Source organism: Theobroma cacao, chromosome 3, assembly GCF_000208745.1.
Source record: "Theobroma cacao cultivar B97-61/B2 chromosome 3, Criollo_cocoa_genome_V2, whole genome shotgun sequence".
In the NCBI taxonomy this organism is placed as follows: Eukaryota; Viridiplantae; Streptophyta; class Magnoliopsida; order Malvales; family Malvaceae; genus Theobroma; species Theobroma cacao.
The window spans coordinates 7,958,137-7,977,867 of NC_030852.1; the positions used below are offsets into that span (position 1 = coordinate 7,958,137).

The 19,731-nt window shown below is 35.1% G+C and overlaps 1 long non-coding RNA gene across 1 annotated transcript; it reads right to left on the reverse strand.

Annotated features, from left to right (window-relative positions):
• LOC108661263 lies at positions 5,238-6,862 on the reverse strand. Its single transcript, XR_001927015.1, has 3 exons — positions 6,824-6,862; positions 6,096-6,176; positions 5,238-5,253 (listed from the first exon to the last, which is right to left on the reverse strand). It is a non-coding gene; the product is annotated as an uncharacterized LOC108661263 (long non-coding RNA).

The following is a 19,731-nucleotide window of genomic DNA, read 5'->3' on the forward strand; positions in this document are numbered from 1 at the left end:
TTGTTAGATTAATTTGATTTTAAGTTATGTTAGTGTTTTAAGTTAGTTTAGCATATTTAGAAACAAAACAATAAGAAAAGAATTTATTTTCTCCCACAACCCTTAATGGTCGAATTTACCATGTGTTGAGTGAGGATGAATTTGATTTTCATTCTAGGAGAATTGGTTAAGAAATGATGAATTATGAGCCTAGAAAAATAATGAGAATTTCAAGAGCAAAAATACGAATTTTTACCCACTAGGGGTATTTTCATAATTTGCTACCGAGACTGATAAATTGAATCTCATTCACAGTCATTAAGGTAATTCAGGTATAATTGGAGTGTAAAAATTTATTTGGAGTTAAATTGGAGAAAATAGGCTGAATTAGGTCAGCACCGCATTTAAGCGGTAGTTTGATAAGTTGTATATCATATCATGCATATATACCGAGCCTAAATTGATTTTATAATGGTCAAGCATTGATGTGATGAATTATGTATTGTACATTGTGGATAGGTGGTGAGCAAAGTACACTGGTAAAAGTACAAAAATTGTGCTTGGAGACTGGGATTAGGAGTACATCGACTCCTAGAACAGTGAGTAAACTTATTATCGTCTTAATTATCTAGAGTAGTTTTATACAATTGTGTGATTTTATGAAAAATGAGTTTAAATGGTAAATTGCTATGTTTTAAGAGAAATTGTGATTTTATAAAATGATTTTATAAATTTTCTGAAAAATTGAATACTGGTTTTGAAATAGAGTAATTGGAGACTGCTTGCTTGTGTTGCAAATTTATGATTTTGAATTGAATGGCTTATGACAATAAATGAGCATGAATGGCTAAACTAATTTTGGTGTTAGAATTATTTATACTGTGTATTCAACCTTGAGAGGCTAGGTTGTGACAAATTGCCATGTCATGCTAGAATGAATTTTATTGTTTGGTGGATTATATATTAATTATTCATTGTAGAGGGGGTTCCGTGGACTAGCCTATTAGAGGGGCACGGTAAACTCCAGTATATTCTTACCCTGAACGGAGAGGCGCGTAGGGTATCTCCTAGGGTAAAGCTTAGGGTTCACTTCACGCTAAACCACCACGTGAAGGGGAACTCAGCCAACGCCAAGGAACGACTGTATTTTCTCAAACTAAAAATATATTTTAAGTGTATACGAAATTTTAACAACCTTGGTGGGCTCGGTAGGATGCCCTGCGCAAGGTATCACCGAGTATGAGTTTTGGCATGAGCCAAAGTTTTAAAAAGTTCATAAGCCAAGTTGATTTCTCGATTTATATGGATTGATTTTATTTGGTTGAAATGAGTTGAAAGGTAACGAAATTATAGTATGATGACTTATTTTGATTGTCTCAATTTACTCGACTTTAGATAGTTTAGATGGTATCTGTTTACTCACTGGGATTTTATAATCTCACCACCCTCATTTCCTCACATTTCAGGTTCGGGGAATTCTATAATTAGCTAACTTTGACAAGGATCTTCATTTGGACTCGAATTGGTAAAAGCTGTAGGTTTCCAGCTTCCGATGCATTTTGGATATATGTGGGCCCACATGTCACTGTAAAAGAAATTTTATACTTTGGTTATTTGCTTTATAGTATATATGAATATAATTAACTTTTATGCTATAAGAATTATGTACCGATAGTTTTATGAAAATTATTTTACAAGAAAATAGTTTATTTTATTGAATATTTTTATTATATTCAAATGGTCAAATTTTCACTTCAAATGAACGTTTTAGATACTTAATTTGTTTTTAAATCATTAAATATATATTTTCTACTTACCTACTACATTTTTACCAAGTTTTGAGATTTTCGAAAAAAAATAACGAAAATGCCCATGTGAGCCAGAAAACAATATGTTATGTTCTGATTTGGAAATGATTTGTAATCCTTCGAATTTTGATAACTATTGCTCACCGGGAAAGTGCGAAAGCTGATACGAGAGCTTTGCGAGGTTTCGATCGACATTTGGGGTGAAGAATGTTTGTCGAGGCCTCGCGGCTGTTGTCACGGGCTCGATGGGGAGTTTTGGGTCGTGACAGATAGTCCGTGTCAGCGGACACTTCCACTCAAGTCAGCCAATACTCGAATATATCTATTCCAATAATCATAATAGCAATAAATCAGACTAATAAAATCCGCATCAAAATCAAAAGGCATATCGAATGCCATATATGCAATCACTGAGTCATAATAAGGGAAAATGTTTTATTAATATGAAATTAATTACAAAGGGACCAAGACACGCCATCATCAGGCCATAGGGGCAACCTTAGATGATTCGCTACAAACATACCTTTACTAGTGAGGCAGCCCAACAATCCGTCGACTGCTCACCCCCTATAAAGAGTTTACGAGATTTTACAAGTATTCTACCAGTAGCCATTACAATGTTTGAAATGAGGACATTCCTTTCCTAAAGGGTCTTCCCCCCTAAAGACTTAACAAGTATTTTTGAAAGTGTCACCACAAGCCATTACATTGTTTGAAAAAGGGACACTTTCCTTACAGGTACAAAAAACTTAATCTCATAGATAACTCTACCCTATAATGGTCTGATACAAGGTTGGCTCATGACATCCTCCCTCAATCTATCTGTAGACGTCTTCATTGACTGGTTGGCTTGAAACTCTTCAATCTTCTGTTGGAAGGTGCGGAAGTCGACTTCCTTATCCCAGATGATCTCATATGGCCCCAAACCTTCCCATTTCACCAGGTACTCTTGTGTCGGTTGTCAGTTGATTGTCATCGTCCTCCCTGCCAATATCTCCTCCAGTCAGCGTTGTGATGGTGGCTTGGTGATGATGGAGGCTCTTGTGGCTCGATTGTTGCTTGAATTAAATGGATCTGCATGGAACAACTTTAGATTGCTAACGTGAAACACAAGGTGTACCATCATCCACTTGGGTGGATTAATTTTGTAGGAAGTCCTCCCCACCTTGGCTACAATCGGTATAGGACCTTCATACTTTTGTACTAGTCTTCGATCTCTTTTCCTTAGGAATCAAAGTTGTTCGGACACCAACTTCACCAGTACCATGTCTCCCATCTTAAAGTGTTGCTTCTTTCAACCTCTATCTACCCACTCCTTCATCCAGTTAGAGGCTTTCTTTAAATAAGCTCTGGCGATTTCAGTGTTTTGCCTCCATTCCTTAACAAAGTTAAATATCCATGGACTTTTCCCGGCATACGATTCTACTGAGGTATGAGGAAGTCTAGGTTGTTGTCCAGTGACGACCTCGAAAGGGATTTTGTTGGTGGTTGAGCTTTTCTGTGAGTTCAAACATAGTTGAGCCACTGTTGTTAATTTCTCACGCAAGTGCACGTATCATTAACAAGTAATATAGTAATGAAGTAGAGTATCGTTCCCACGGAGAATTATTTAATTCCTACTGTTAATTACTAAAATTATAACATCTTAATTTTATTCAAACAATTAAAATAAAAAAAATTAAAACTAATAAATTAAAACTAAAATTAAATAGTAAATAAAGCTCACTTAACTACCAAACCTAAGATTATAATAACCCTCAATACTTCATCTGATTATTGTCTCTTTCTCTTAACTTAGTTTAATGGATTAAGTTGCTAACCTAGAGTCCTAAATTATTTATAAGTCTCTCTCGAGTTTTTCATAAAAATACCTATCCCAATTAATTTACTGTATGTCTATGCAAATTAAATTGAAGAAAGATTCATTAAGTTTGTGCTCTAATCCTGGCTACGTATGGCTTATAAGTGTATGTCTACACTATATGCAAATTAAACCACCTAATCAACTGAGTGTATTCGATCATACACTATTTTATTCAAGGTCTACCTAAATCTCCTTCGTCAAGGTTTAACTTAGGTTTTCAATTTAATTTAATTAGTGGTCAGGCAATAAGAAGCATTAAGAACAGAATAAAATAAACAACTTAAATATATTAAACATAACTAAAAGAGAGATAAATAGTTTAGACTACATATTGAGTTCAATCATAATGTTAGATTAAGAATTTAGTTCCCCATCAAGTCACACATCATCATTATATAAAGTTTAAACAATAAAAACAAACTAAGAAAACAAGAGAATAATAAAAAAGAATAAACTCAAGAATTATAATTTTGATCTTCCAAGTCTTCTTGAATCCTTCAAAATCTTCTCAACTTCAATGAATTTGTGGCTTGACTCTCAGTTTTCAATCTGGTGTTTCTTCTTCTTCTCTCTTTTTCCCTTAAGTCTTTCGAAAGGTTGCTTTTATAGGCTTTTAAGTTAGGTCAAGTTGGGTGAAGAAAGAAGTCAATTTCAACTGGGATGTCCTCATCAGACTATGTAAGTCGCAGCTTTGCCAAATTAATTAACAGAAATCGTAATTGCTCTAGGACTGCTATAGTACATTAACTTCGACAAGATTTTTTGCCATCCTACAGACTGAATTGGGTGAAATGGTAAACATGAAAGTTGTAGATCTTTCTCTTATCTTTCTAATGGTCAAGAATCACTTCATTTGGATCTCTGTAGAGAAAGTTATGGCCGAAATACCAAAATATGTGCAGTGTAAGTCTGCACCTCGAAATTGCTCTCATTCTTTTACTAAAATTATTCTTTCAAATACCTACAAAAACATAATTAAATTAATAACAACCTATCTTAGCCATATTAACACCAAATTAAGCATAAAATTAACCATGGTTAGATTGACTCACCTAAAATAACTAATTTAAAATAATTAAATAAAATCTATTAATTTCTACGTATTACTACAAGAACTAAATTAAATTAATATCAAAATTAAGCTCGAATAACTCTATATGTCACGACCCGAAACTCTTATCGAGCCCGTGACAACCATCGCGACGTCTCGATAGGCACTCATTACCTCGAATGCCGATCGAAACCCGCAAGGCTTAGCATCAGCTTCCGTATCTCCCCAGTGAGCGACAGTTATTAAATCTTGCATTTCAAGAAATCATAAGTCGTTTCCAAATCAAAATAATAATATATTATTTTCTAGCTCACAGGGGCATTTTAGTCATTTTTCTTCTATAATACCGAAACTCACCAAAACAATGGTGTAAAAGCTAAATATGTTCATACATATTTTAAATCAGATAACTAAAGTATAAAATTACTTTTACAATGACATGTGGGCCCCCAACTAACCAATAAGATGCAAGTATGTGAACCTATAATTTTGACAATGCAAGGCTAACTGAAGTCCTTGATGCAATCGGCTATCTACCGGCTATCTCGAACCTGAAATGTGGGGAATTGAGGGTGGTGAGATTATAAAATCCTAGTGAGTAAACAGACACCATCTAAACTATCTAAAGGCGAGTAAATGGAAACAATTAAAAATAATTAATTTCAGTAAATTTTTCACATCACGAATATTCATTTTAACCAAATAATCAATATAGCTTGTGAATTACTCAAAACTTGGCTCATGCCAAATCTTGTACTCGGGGACACTTGGACCAGGGGTATCCAACCGAGTCTGCCAAGGCTGTTAAAAATTCATATTTCGCATAAATCATATTTTTATTTTGAAACATAGCAGTTCCTTGGAGTTGGCTGAGTCTCACTCTCATGCGGTGGTCCATGTGAAGTGTACTCAAAAAGCCCACCTCAGGAGATACCCTACGCGCCTCTACGACCGAGGTGAGAATATAAAGGAGTTTACCGTGCCCCTCTAATAGGTTGGCCCACGGAACCCCCCACCACTGCAGTAGCTAATCTTTTATCTACCACCTGATTTATAAAATCATTTTCTGCATGACATGGCAATTTATCGCAGCCTAGCCTCTTAAGGCTAAATACACAGTATTTTAACACCAAAATCAGTTTAGCCATTCGTGCTCATTTATTGTCATAAGCCATTCAATTTAAAACCATAAATTTACAACACAAGCAGGCAGTCTCCAATTACTCTATTTTCAAAACCAGTATTCGATTTTCCAGAAAATTTATAAAATCATTTTATAAAATCACAATTTCTCTTAAAGCATAGCAATTTACCATTTAAACCCATTTTCCATAAAATCACACAATTGTATAAAACTACTCTAGATAATTAAGACGATAATAAGTTTACTCACAGTTTTCGAAAACTAAATTCGGGTACTCCAACTATTACTCATCGGGTGCGATTTCTTTGCCCTTGCCAAAAGATTCGCCACCTTAACAAATTGCACAATTAAGAGGTTTACTACTTTGGTACTAAACCAAAATAAACTAATTTATACTACTAATGCATGATATGAAGTGCAAAATGTCTAAATTTTGCCTAAATAAGATGTTAGCCTATTTCGGTCTTTTACCCGATAAATCGATATACGCATTCGTTTAAACTCCAAATTAATTTTTTTCAGTTTCTATACCTCATTTGCACCCAAATTGACTTAATGTTCCTCAGTGTGGTGCAAATTATCAGTCTCGATAGCAAATTACGAAAATACCCCTAGTGGGTAAAAATTTGTATTTTTACTCCGAAAATTCCCATTATTTTTCTAAGCTCATAATTCATCATTATTCATCATAATTCCTCAAACAAACATCAAGATCAGCAGCCAATATTCCCCTAGAAAATTCGGCCAATAATGGTAATGAAGGAAAATGAATTTTTTTCTTGTTGTTTTGTTTCTAAATATGCTAAACTAACTTAAAACACTAAAATAACTTAAAATCAAATTAATCTAACTTCATTCTCTCTCCATACCCATTTGGGCAGCCATGAATTCACCATGAAAACATGAAATCTAACCATGGAAAATAAAGAGAAATGCATGGGAAAGGTAGATCACAAGTCAAAATCAAGAAATTTTACCTTTGATTGCTTGATTCCTTAAAATCCACCAATTTCCCTTTAATTTTCCCACCTAGGTTTCTTGTTTTTTCCTTTCCTCCTTTTGTTCTTCCTTTTTCTTTGTTTGGCCGCCCTGTGAAAGAAAATTGGCTGATTTTTATATTTATTTTAAAGTTAAATAATTAATGAATATAAACTTGACACATGTCACCTTATTATTAGTCCATGTGTCATTTCTTAACTATTAAGCTTTCTCTTTCCACCACACATTATTCAAGGGTCAAAAATGATGATGGGTGAAGCCGTGTGCTGGAAAAATGCTCTGGGGGTGCAAAATTACCGTTTTGCCCCCGGGGTGGTAAAATTACATTTTTGCCCCAAAAATTGAAAAAATTACCCATAGACATATTTTTCATCCCTTATACTCATACCATTCTCCAATTTTTCAATGTGATCTAAATTCTCTCAAAATCTCAAATTTTGTCCGTGAGTGGAAAAATTACGATTTTGCCCCTACACTCCAGAAATCACCGGAATTAAACTTTTTCACTGCCAAACCCTCAAATTATACTCCAATACTCAAATCATACTCGAATAAGTTAAATGGGGCCAAAAAAATCTTTTTTCAAAATTCTCATTTTGTCCCCAAGTGGCAAATGACCATTTTACCCCTAGATAATGAAAATTTCAGTTTGACTCCAAATTGATCCTCAAACTCCGAATTACCATTTTGAGTCATCCTTGAACTGTGAAACTCTTAATTTCACCTCAAAATTCCTATTTGAATTAGTTCGAGGCTTAATCGACTTAATGGTACCATTAGGGGCAATATCGTCTGTTAACGATTTATCGAACTTCCTAAACATGCAAACATTCTATTGAGCATGTAAATGACGTCGTAATTATTTTATAGAACAGGGTTTGACACTATATCATAGAGTTATCACACCCCCAAACTTAAGATTTGACTAGTCCTCGAGCAAAATATAGAAAATAACCTAACTTACGAAAATCAAATTCAGTTAAAGAAAACTAAATATAGTTATTATTACTACTAATACTACTACTATTACTACTAGAGATAAAATGCACCAACTCAATGATTCTTTATAATTTCCTCAAAAGTATGTCTATAAATCATTAATCTAAGGAAAAATAAAGGTCTCATTCAAATTCATGTTTCAATTCTAAAGCACATTCTTGAATGGATTTCCGTGTGTGTGTGAAATCTTTTACCAAGAATATCATGATATCCGGATGAATTTATGCCAACACAAGTTTCATATTAGTACTACATTTTCATAAATTTACTTTTCATCTCTCTCTCCACTAATGTAGACCAATACAAAGCTAGGAATCAGTAGGAGTTTATAAAGCTTGTAATGTATGGCTAGGGTCAAGGTATGATAAAGGATATTAATGTGGCTCAAATCACTCTAAGCACATAATTATTCTAGGACCTATATATATAGAGCTCTATTTTCCTTCTCCTAGTACACTTTTTCTTCCACATTTGAATTTTTCTTTCATTCAACACATTTTTTTTTTTCACAATTTCACACCCCCAAACTTATTTTCATTGTATTGTAGGTAGTGGGGTTATTTTGCATATTTTGAATTTTTTTCTTTTTTTCACATCAACATCACTTTTCCACCTTTTTCAACATTTAGCTCAATTTATATTTCCTAAAACAATATACATGCTTAGGAGTGAGGGTTGCAAAATTGAAAAATTAATTTTAAAGCTAGGCTCAATTATTATGTAGTTAAACAAAGAAAAAGAAAATTAGGCTCAAAATGGGTATACTAGGGATAAAAATTTAACAAGGTTTGCTTTTTGGGCTCAAACGGTCCAAAGATGGCCTAGATCATCTCCCTAACTAAGTATTTCCTAGGATTTTGCATCGAGAGAAAATCAAGTAAATTCTAGAATTTATGACATAATTTAAAATTCATATTAGTATAAACCTTCTCTAAAAATTTATAATAATTCAAAGTAAAAGATATAGTGCTCAAAATTATGGAAATCACATCCTAACAATGATACTTAACAAAAGACTTTAGCATGAATCCAAACAAAAACCTTATTCACCAAAAGTTAAGAATTTAAGACAACTAGTTATCATCATTGGATAAAAAAAATCATTGAAAAAAAATTGGCACAACTTTACTCTAGATTCCTAAAATTCAAACAAGAAATAAATTTATTTACCAACTAATCTTACATTATTTATACTACGCATGCAAATAAAATTAAATCTAAACTTCCACAGGATATTCATTACCAGAAAAATAAATTCACCCCCCCAAACTTAAATTAAACATTGTCCTTAATGTTAGAAAAAATAAAGAAATGGTAAAAAAATATTCCCCTGATGATTGGATGAATTTTTGAAAAGCTCTAATCCTCCTCCTTATTGTTATCATCTTCATTGTCACTTGTAAGAATTTTTTTTACTACAAAAAAGAAAAATAAATAAATAATGTAGAGAAATAATGAATAAAAATAACTGAAAAGAAAATAAATAAAAAAAAAAGTCTTTGTTGGGTAATGGGTAAATGGGTTAGTGGGTAAGTTGGTAAATGGGTTGGTGGGTAAGTGGGTAGTAGGTAAATAGGTAATGGGTAGTCCAAAAAAAAAAAAAAGGATTTGGGTTAGGTTAGTGGGTTGCCCAATGTTGGCAGCCCAATAGAGGGTGGTGGGTAGTGGGTTGCCAAATGTTGGCAACCCACTTCAGGGGGGGCCGTGGCCTACCCTATGTGGGAGGCACGACCTACATTCAAATGGCCCCATTTTCTTTTTGTTTTTTTTCAGAGCTGCGGCTCACATTCTTTACACCCCACGAGGCTGCGGCTTCCCATAGTGGGAGCCGCAACTTACCACTCTTTTTTTGAATTTTTTTTTTATGTTTTTTCTGAATTTTTTTTTGAAAATTATTTTTTAGAATAATTTTTTTGACATGAACTTTTTTTTGAAATTTTTTTTGTAATATATTTTTTTCTTGAAATTTTTTTGATTTGTTTTTAAATTTGTTTGAATTTTTTTTACATGAACCTGCACAAATAAAAATGAGTGTTAATAATTTAATAATTAAATAAATAAAAATAAAAATAAACTAAAATAAAATAAAAGAAAGTAAGTTAGAGTGCTTGGGTTGCCTCCCAAGAAGTGCTTCTTTATAGTCACTAGCTTGACTTTAGTTGAGCTTTGAGTTTGCATGGAAAAAGCTTGAGGTATGAAAGTACCCTCATCCTAAGATGAGGTTGTAGTGCCTTTAACTCAAGATTTGATGCTTGCTTAACCCAAGATGGTGGAATAGGTTGACTCTTGTCTAACTTCTCAAATTTAGTTCTTTTTGAATAATGTGCTTTTGCTATAACCTCCTTAGGTAAATTATCAACTGTATCCAAAAAAAGTATAGGAGGCACATATGGCTTGATTTGTGGTGATGTAGATATTTCCTCTTCTTACTTAATTTCTTCATCTTGAACTTGATTGCTGGAAGTACTTCCTTTATCTACTTTATCTCCATCATCTTGAAATCTATTATTGATGGCATTAGCTAGTTGATCCATTTGTATCTCAAGATTTCGGATTGATTCTGCCTGACTTTGAATGATGGCATTAGTCCTTGTCATGAAGGCATCTGTCTTTGTCATGAATTGTATGAACATATCCTCCATTAAATGCATTTTCTCTAGCATAGGAGCTCTAACTTGTGACTAAAAACCATTATGGAAAATAGGCTATGATGAATATGTAGGACCATGATTATTACTCCATGAAAAATTTTCGTGATTCCATCCTGAATTGTAATTGTTGGAGTATGACTTATTTTGTTGCCCATCGAAGCTTTCATAAAATTGCATTGATTTGTAATAAGTTGGACGACAATCACTTGAATGCCTATCTCCACAAAATTCGCATGTAACAAAAGGACTTTGAAAAGCATTATGACCCCAGGTGTTAATTTTCTGAGACAAAGCATCTACTTGGTTGGTTAAAACACTAATTGCATCCAATGCATAATCACTAGCAACCTTCTTAGGCACAAATTGTTCAGATGGCCACACATAGTTCATCACCTTAATTAAAAGTATCTAAAAATAAAAAGAAAAGTTTGAAGTAAGATTATGAATGTTTGGTATTAATATTAACAAGAAGAATTAAAAATCAATTCCCTAGCAACGGTGCCAAAAACTNTCTCAAATTTTATCCCCGAATGGAAAAATTACGATTTTGCCCCTACACTCCAAAAATCACCAGAATTAAACTTTTTCACTTCGTATCATTAAATTATACTCCAAATAGTTAATCTTGGTCAAAAATTTCACTCCATGATCAAATTATTAGCTTAGGTGGCAAAATGACGATTTTGCCATTGAACATCAAAATTTCCAATTTTACCCTAAATGAACCCTCGAACTCCGAACAATCATTTTTAGTTATTCCTGGACTATAAAATATTAAATTTCATCCTACAATTCTTATTTGAACTAGTTTGAGGTTAAATCAACTCAAGTATATCGTTAGGTACGATATCGGGTTTCGTCTTTTCTTAGGTGCTTTCCTAGCATAATAACATGCTACTCAGTGCATGTATGTCATGACATGTATTTATAGGGTCGGGTTTTACAATCGTAATAAAGTAGAGTATTGTTCCCACAGAGAATTATTTAATTCTTATTGTTAACTACTAGAATTATAACACCCTAATTTTATCCAAACAATTAAAATAAAAAAATTAAAACTAATAAACTAAAACTAAAATTAAATAGTAAATAAAACTCACTTAACTACCATACCTAAGATTATAATATCCCTCAATACTTCATTTGATTAATGTTTCTCTCTCTTAACTTAGTTTAATGGATTAAGTTGCTAACCTAGAGTCCTAAATTATTTATAAGTCTTTGTCAAGTTTCTCATAAAAATACCTATCCCAATTAATTTACTATATGTCTATGTAAATTAAATTGAAGAAAGATTCATTAAGTTTGTGCTCTAATCCTGGCTACGTATGGCTTATAAATGTATGTCTACCCTATATGCAAATCAAACCACCTAATCAACTAAGTGTATTCGATCATACGCTATTTTATTCAAGGTCTACCTAAATCTCCTTCGTCAAGATTTAACTTAGGTTTCCAATTCAATCTAATTGGTGATCAGGTAATTAGAAGCATTAAGAACAGAATAAAATAAATAACTTAAATCTATTAAACATAACTAAAAGAGAGATAAATAATTCAGACTACATATTGAGTTCAATCATAATGTTAGATTAAGAATTTAGTTCCCCATCAAGTCACACATCATCATCGAATAAAGTTTAAACAATAAAAACAAACTAAGAAAATAAGAGAATAATAAAAAAGAATAAACTCAAGAATTATAATTTTGATCTTCCAAGTCTTCTTGAATCCTTCAAAATCTTCTCAGCTTCAATGACTTTGTGGTTTGACTCTCAGCTTTCAATCTGGTGTTTCTTTTTCTTCTTTCTTTTTCTCTTAAGTCTTCCGAAAGGTTGCTTTTATAGGCTTTGAAGTTAGGCCAAGTTGGGTGAAGAAAGAAGTCAAATTCAGTTGGGATGTCCTCATCAAACTATGTAAGTCGCAGCTTTGCAAAATTAATTAACAGAAATCGCAATTGCTCTAAGACTGCTATAGTGCGTTAACTTCGACAAGATTTTTTGCCATCCTACAAACTGAACTAGGTGAAATGGTAAACATGAAAGTTGTAGATCTTTCTCTTATCTTTCTAATGGTCAAGAATCACTTCATTTGGATTTTGTAGAGAAAATTATGGCCGAAATACCAAAACATGTGTAGTGTAAGTTTGCACCTCGAAATTGCTCTCCTTCTTTGACTAAAATTCTTCTTTCAAACACATACAAAAGCACAATTAAATCAATAAAAACCTATCTTAACCATATTAACACCAAATTAAGCATAAAATTAATCATGATTAGATTGACTCACTTAAAATAACTAAGTTAAAATAATTAAATAAAATCTACTAATTTCTACGCATTACTACAAGAACTAAACTAAATTATTATCAAAATTAAGCCCAAATAACTCTATATCATAGAGTTATCAACCACTTCGAGTAGGTTAGGCCAATTCTTCTGGTTCGCCTGTACAAAATGTCACAGGTATTCTTCCAATAACCCATTGAAGTGTTTTGTTTGACCATCTATTTGTGGATGATAACTGGAAGAGATGTTGAGTTCTGACCCTAATAGCTTGAACAGCTCATTCCAGAAAAAATCGGTAAACCTTCAAACTTTATTGCTGATTATGCTCTTCGGAACACCCCAATATTTTACCACATGTTTAAAAACCATGCGAGCCATTTTTTTTGCAAAGCCAAACTTCTGTATTGGAATGAACGTTGCTTACTTGGAAAATCGGTCCACCACTACCAAGATAGTTGTCATATCCCCCACTTTAAAAAGCCTTACAATAAAGTCTAAAGAAATACTTTCCCACGGTTTGGTCGGTATGGGTAGAGATTCGAGCATTCCCACCAATCTCTGTCTGTCTACTTTGTCTTGCTAGCAAATGAGGCATGTCTTCGTATAGTCCATCACATCTTGTCGCATATGAGGCCAAAAGTAACATTGTTTCAGTAGTGCAACAGTTCGTTGCCAACCTTGATGTCTTGCCCAAGGAGTGTCGTGGCATTCCCGTTTTAATTTCTGCCTAAGCTCTCTCGCTTTTGGAACAAATATGCGAGGTCCCTTTGTTAGTAAGAGTCCATTTTCCACCCAAAAGTATTTCGACTTTTCATTATCCACCAACTTCCTAATGGCCATTGCTTGGGGCCTTGATGCAAATTTTCCTCAATCAGGTTACGGATATTTGTGGTCACTCTGCTGGCTTTCATTAGCGTGATCACCCTTAGAACTGCAAATTCAACCTTCCTATTAAGGGCATTTACTACACGGTTCGCTTTTCTCGCCTTATGCTCGAAAGAGAAATCAAACTCGGCTAGAAACTCTTGCCACTTTGCTTGTTTAGTTGTAAGTTTTGGTTGTGTGAAGAAGTAACTTACGGCTGTATTGTTGGTCTTAACTATAAATTGTGATCCTAGTAAGTAATGTCGCCAAGCTTGTAAATAGTGAATTACTGCAAGTACTTTTTTCTCCTACGCCATATATTTCCTCTCAGGTTTATTCAACTTTTGACTTTCGAACGTAACTGGGTGTCCTTCTTGTAACAACACTTCTCAAAGGGCAAAGTTTGATACATCTGTCTGTACCTTGAAAGGCTTTTCAATTCAGGGAACGATAACACGAGATCAGTCATCATCGTGTCCTTCAAATCTTCAAAGGCTTTTTGGCATTATGGCGTCTAGTTCCACTTTTGTCATTTTTTCAGCAATTTTGTCAGTGCTACTGTTCTTTTTGAATGCCCTTCCATAAATCTCCAATAATAATTGGCTAGGCCTAAGAAAGAACGAAGCTCAGTTGTATTCTTAGGGGTGGCCTATTCTTTGATAGCCTTTACCTTCTGCATGTCTATTCGAACGTGCCCTTGTTCAATTATGTGGCCCAGAAACTAAATTCGGGTTTACAAAATGCATATTCCTCCCTTTTTATATATAACTGGTGATCGCATAACCTTTAGAAGACTTGCCGCAAGTGCCGTTGATGCTCCTCTAAAGTTGAGTTGTACACCATAATATCATCTAAGTAGATCACCAAGAATTTGTCCAAATAATCATGAAACACTTGGTTCATCAGTGTGCAAAAGGTAGCAGGAGCATTGGCTAGTCCAAAAGGCATAACGAGAAATTCAAATGCACCATACTGTGTTATGCAGGTGGTTTTCGGCTCATCTCCCTTGGCCACTTTTACTTGATGATAACCCGATCTCAAATTTAGTTTGGAGAAGTACTTTACACAAGTTAGCTGGTCAAAAAGATCTACTATAAGAGGGATAGGATATTTATTCTTAACTGTGACTTTATTCAAAGCCTGAAAATCCACGCATAATCGTAAACTCCCATCCTGTTTCTTCTAAAAAAGTACTAGGACTCCAAAAGATGCTTTTGATGGTCGGATGAATCCGGCTTGAATAAGCTTGTCTAATTATTTCCTTAACTCTCCTAACTTTGGGGGAGCCATCTTGTATGGCCCTTTTGCAAATGGCTTCACTCTTGAAAGTAATTCTATCTCATGATCGACAGCTCGTTGAGGTGGTAGAACCCTTAGTAATTGTTTTGGCATCATATCTTGAAATTCTTCCAAAACCAGTTTCACTTCTTCGGGTATTGGGTTTCTGTTGTCTTCACCTTTGTAGATGGACATGGCTACGTAGGAGGGCTCACCTCTCTTAATCCCCTTCTTAAATTGTATAGCTGATATCATTTTCTTCTCACTCTTAGGAAGGATTATAGTTGGTAATACACATGGCCGTTCTCTGAAAAACATTAAACAACTTGTAGCAAGGAAAGGAATGGCTTGAGCTTTTGTCATAAAATCCAAGCCTAAGACAAAATCAAAATCATTTATAGTGGCTACAGTCAAGTTTACCTTCCCTTCCCAAGAGCCAATCTTAATCTTTATATCTTTAACATTTCCCATTATAGCTCAAGCTGGCGAGTTAACTACTTTCATCTGTCGATAAACCTTCTCAACTTTAAGACCACACCTCTTTGCCTCCTTGGGGTGATGAAAGTGTCAAAGGCCCCCTTGTCAAGCATGGCTTTGATACTTGTCTCATTCAGCAACACTTCAACATACATTAGACCTCGTTAGGGCTCTTTTTTCATCTTTTCTAGTTGAGCTTGCAAAGCGTTGAGGAAATAAATAGAACCCACTCGTGCTGGCTCTTCCTCGGCTTCTTCAACTGTGGTGTGGGGTAGAGGTATCTCAACATTGACAGTTAGCTACTTGATGAGGACAGTTAGATACTCGATGAGGTTCCTTGCATAGAAAATAAGATATCAGTGGTCGTGGCTTGAAGTTTTATGGCTTGTTTGTCCTCGGTTAGGGTGAATCTCTAGTAGGTGGTCTCCTATAGCCTGTCCCACTTGAGCATTCGCTTAGTCTTAAAAATTTTGCCCCACTATTTAAGTTAGAGCTACTGGTCCTAGATGGAAGGTTTTTTCTTTTGTTGAAGTTTTTACTATAATCAGTAACGTGCTTAACAACAGCCATTGCCGAAGCCATATCTTGTACTCTCTGTAGTTGTAACTCCGTCCTCGCCCATGGTTTCAGACTCTCGAGGAAACAAAATGGTCTATCTTTTTCAGTCATATCCCTGATGTCTATAATTAAAGTAGAGAAGTTCCTCACGAACTCCTGCACTGATCCTGTTTGAGATAACTCTCGCAGCTTTCGTCGTGCCATATACTCCACATTCTCAGGGAAAATTGATTTTTCAATTCTTACTTTAGATCCACCCAAGTGTTGATACAACACTCACTATAGATGAATTTGGAACGCCACCACAACTTTGCGTCTCCAACAAGATACATTGAAGCCATCACCACTTTGTCCTCCTTGGACATTGCGCTCACAGCTTGAAAATATTGTTTCATATCAAAAAGGAAATTCTCCAACTCCTCAACATCTCAGACCCTTTCATATCGCTTGGGTTTCAGCACATTGGCCTTTTTCCCTCGATCTTCGAAACTTTCGCTAGCATTACTTACAGCAACAACCAAAAGATTTACCTAAGCTTTCAGTTCTCCAATCTCACCTTGGAGAGTGCTCAATGTATCCTTAGTCTCATCATTCAGGGTATTAATCATCTCAGACAGTTCTTGCTAGACTGTCTCAATTTCATCTATTCGTTCACGCGAAACCATCTTAACTTTTACTATTGCCATTTTGGCCTCTAGCTCACCAATCTTCTGATGATCCTCTGGTGCAGTCCGTGTGTTCACCAATTTTACACTTTAGATCAGCATGTCTCACCTGTGTTCTGATATCAACTGTCACGGGCTATGCTTCTTCACTTAAGTATACGATAATCCGTGCAGTACTTGAGTGGACGCTTCCATGCAAGTAAGTCAATACTCAATTATATCTGTTCTAACAATCATAATAACAACAAATCAAACTAAGAGAATCCACATCAAAATCAAAAGGCATGCCGAATGCCATATATGCAACCACTGAGTCATAATAAGAAAAAATGTTTTATTAATATAAAATTAATTACAAAAGGACCAAGACATGCCATCATCTGGCCATAGGGGTAGTCTTAGATGATTTGCTACAAACATACCTTTACTAGTTAGGTAGCCCAATAATCCACTGACTGCTCACCCTCATAAAGAGTTTACGAGATTTTACAAGTATTCTACCAGTAGCCATTACAATGCTTGAAATAAGGACATTTCTTTCCTAAAGGGTCTTCCCCCTTAAAGACTTAATAAGTACTTTTGAAGGTGTCACCACGAGCCGTTACATTATTTGAAAGAGGGACACTTCCTTTATAGGTATAAAAGACTTAATCTCATACATAACTCTACCCTATAATGGTCTGATACAAGGTTGGCTCATGACACATGGCTTGGTTGCTGGCTGACCGCTATACCCTCATTACCACTCATTATTGGTGTCCTCTCCCTTCCCTAAGTCGTTGATTTCGCCCTTAACTGTTGCTGCTAAGAAGACAGCCCAGCCGCCACTTTCCCATGGCTTCCCGCAAGCCATGCAAGCCCCCACACAGCCACTAACCTCATCGCGATTTAAAAAAAAAATCATTTTTATCCATTACTGTGGGAGATACACCTTTTGTGATCCCCATAACTCGAAATCCTATGATGTACAAGGGTAGGCCTGTGGCAGCATTCTTCGAAGATGAGAGCCAAACCCTAGCAAAACCTTTCTTACACTCCATTAGTATCAAGTTCACTCGAATGCCTAAGATGCAGGAGATCCGATCAGCTTTCAAAGGTAGTAGTCTCTTTGACGCGTATGAAATAAGATGGCTAGATTACAAGCACATTCTTATCCATCTCTCTAACGAGCAAGATTTTAATCGAATTTGGGTTAAGCAAAACTAGTTCATTGCAAACCAGAAGATGTGAGTTTTCAAATGGTCTCCGGAGTTTGAAGCAGAGAAAAAGTCCTTAGTGGTTCCTGTTTGGATTTCATTTCCAAACTTAAAGGCTCATTTGCAAGAGAAGTCGACCTTGATGCTTATAGCCAAAACAATTGGAAAGCCTTTATTTATTGATAAGGCCTGGCTAATGGTTCTCGGTTGAGAGTGGCGCGAGTTTGTGTTGAATATGATTGCAAGCAACCACCTTTAGATCAAATATGGATCATGGTCCAGAATAAAAAGACAGGTATGGTGATTGGAGGTTAACCCCAATGTGTGGAGTTTGCCAGAATGCTAGAATATTGCAACAACTGTTGCCATGTTGGCCATAGTGAATCGGATTATTTAATGTTAGGGCAAAAACCTTTAAGATTGTTGTTAAACAATCTCAATCACCAAGTTCATCATAGCCTTCGAATCCTATTTTTGGGGTGCAGATCTAGGAGCTGAAAGAAAGGAAAGATGAAGAGCCAGTGATGCAATTGGAACCGTTTGTAAAAATAGACAAAGGGAAAGCTGTGACTTGGATGGAGGCACCGAAACAGAGGATGGAATGGTAGGTGGTTGAGCAGTTGGGTAAAAGTGGGGCAAAAGACTCGAAAGGTGCAAAAATCAATGGAAAGAATGCTTGCAATGTAAAGCTAACGATTTTGAACAGTTTTGCAGTGATTGGAGAAGAGAAGAATGAAGAGCAGTTTGAAACCACAAAACAGGGACAAACAGAGAAGGTGAACAGTGCTTTACAAATTATAAACAATTTTTCTTTACATCTTAATAACTAGCTTGCCGATTTGGAGGCTACTGTAGCCTAGATACAAGTTGCTAGAGATGGTTTTGTCAACAATCATATGAGTCTAAAGGGTAAACCTATTACGGTACCGACACAGCAACCTTTGTTTTCTACCGGTAAACTACTAATTTCAACAAATGCAAGGATGGAGGAAAGCTCAAAGATAGGAGATGAGAGCTCTGGTAGTATTGAGAATATTAGTGAACATGACTATGTTAAATGGGCGATGAAAAATGCTGAGAAAGTCACAGTTTGAAAAAAGAAACAAAAGAATCAAGCAAAACATGGTACATTTTCGACTGAATCAGTGATGAAAGGTGGGGACCATCAATTGAATACGGTAAGCCTTTAGAAGGGTGGCAATAAGGAACCTTGCTCTCCGGTTACTTATGTGGGAGTTGAAAATAATGATAAAAATACCCCACCGATGCGGCAAGAAACAGACTAGTCTGTTGTCAGCAAGGTGAATTCTTTATTTCGTTCTGTTGTAGGTTTGGCCAGCAATGAGACAATGGCAGGTGGTAGTCAGGCTATGTTTTCTCTAATAGGACAAACATCGGGTACCAAAGGAGCAGGCACCACAGTGCGGAACGCAACATAATATTCTCATGAATTAGAGGTGCTCAATAGTGAAGCACGTTTATCACAGGCAGATTATGGAAGTGACTTGGAGGTTCACCCATTTATTTCCAGATGTAAAAATTTGTTAAGGATATTTCCTTCACTCTTGAAGCCCCAAATGATGAAATGGGGCATGAACACGTAGTCAGCAATTGCTACAAAAAAAATTGGTTCTTTTGCTCCCATGAAATTGACTTTGTAGTTGTTTTAGACCATATCCAATGTTTGCATGTTTAATTTACTGTGCCTTGTGATAGCTCTATTATATAAAATTATTTTGACACATTTTGGGGGCTTAAGTAGTTAGATCTTTGAGATTTTAAGTTTGGATCGTAACAGTTTAGGTTTTTTTCTCGTTTAAGTTTGATTGCATTTTGAGTAGTTAATTTAAGTTATTTTAGTTAAATTTTATGTTATTTTGTTTTAAATTACTTTAAGAGTAGTTATTGCT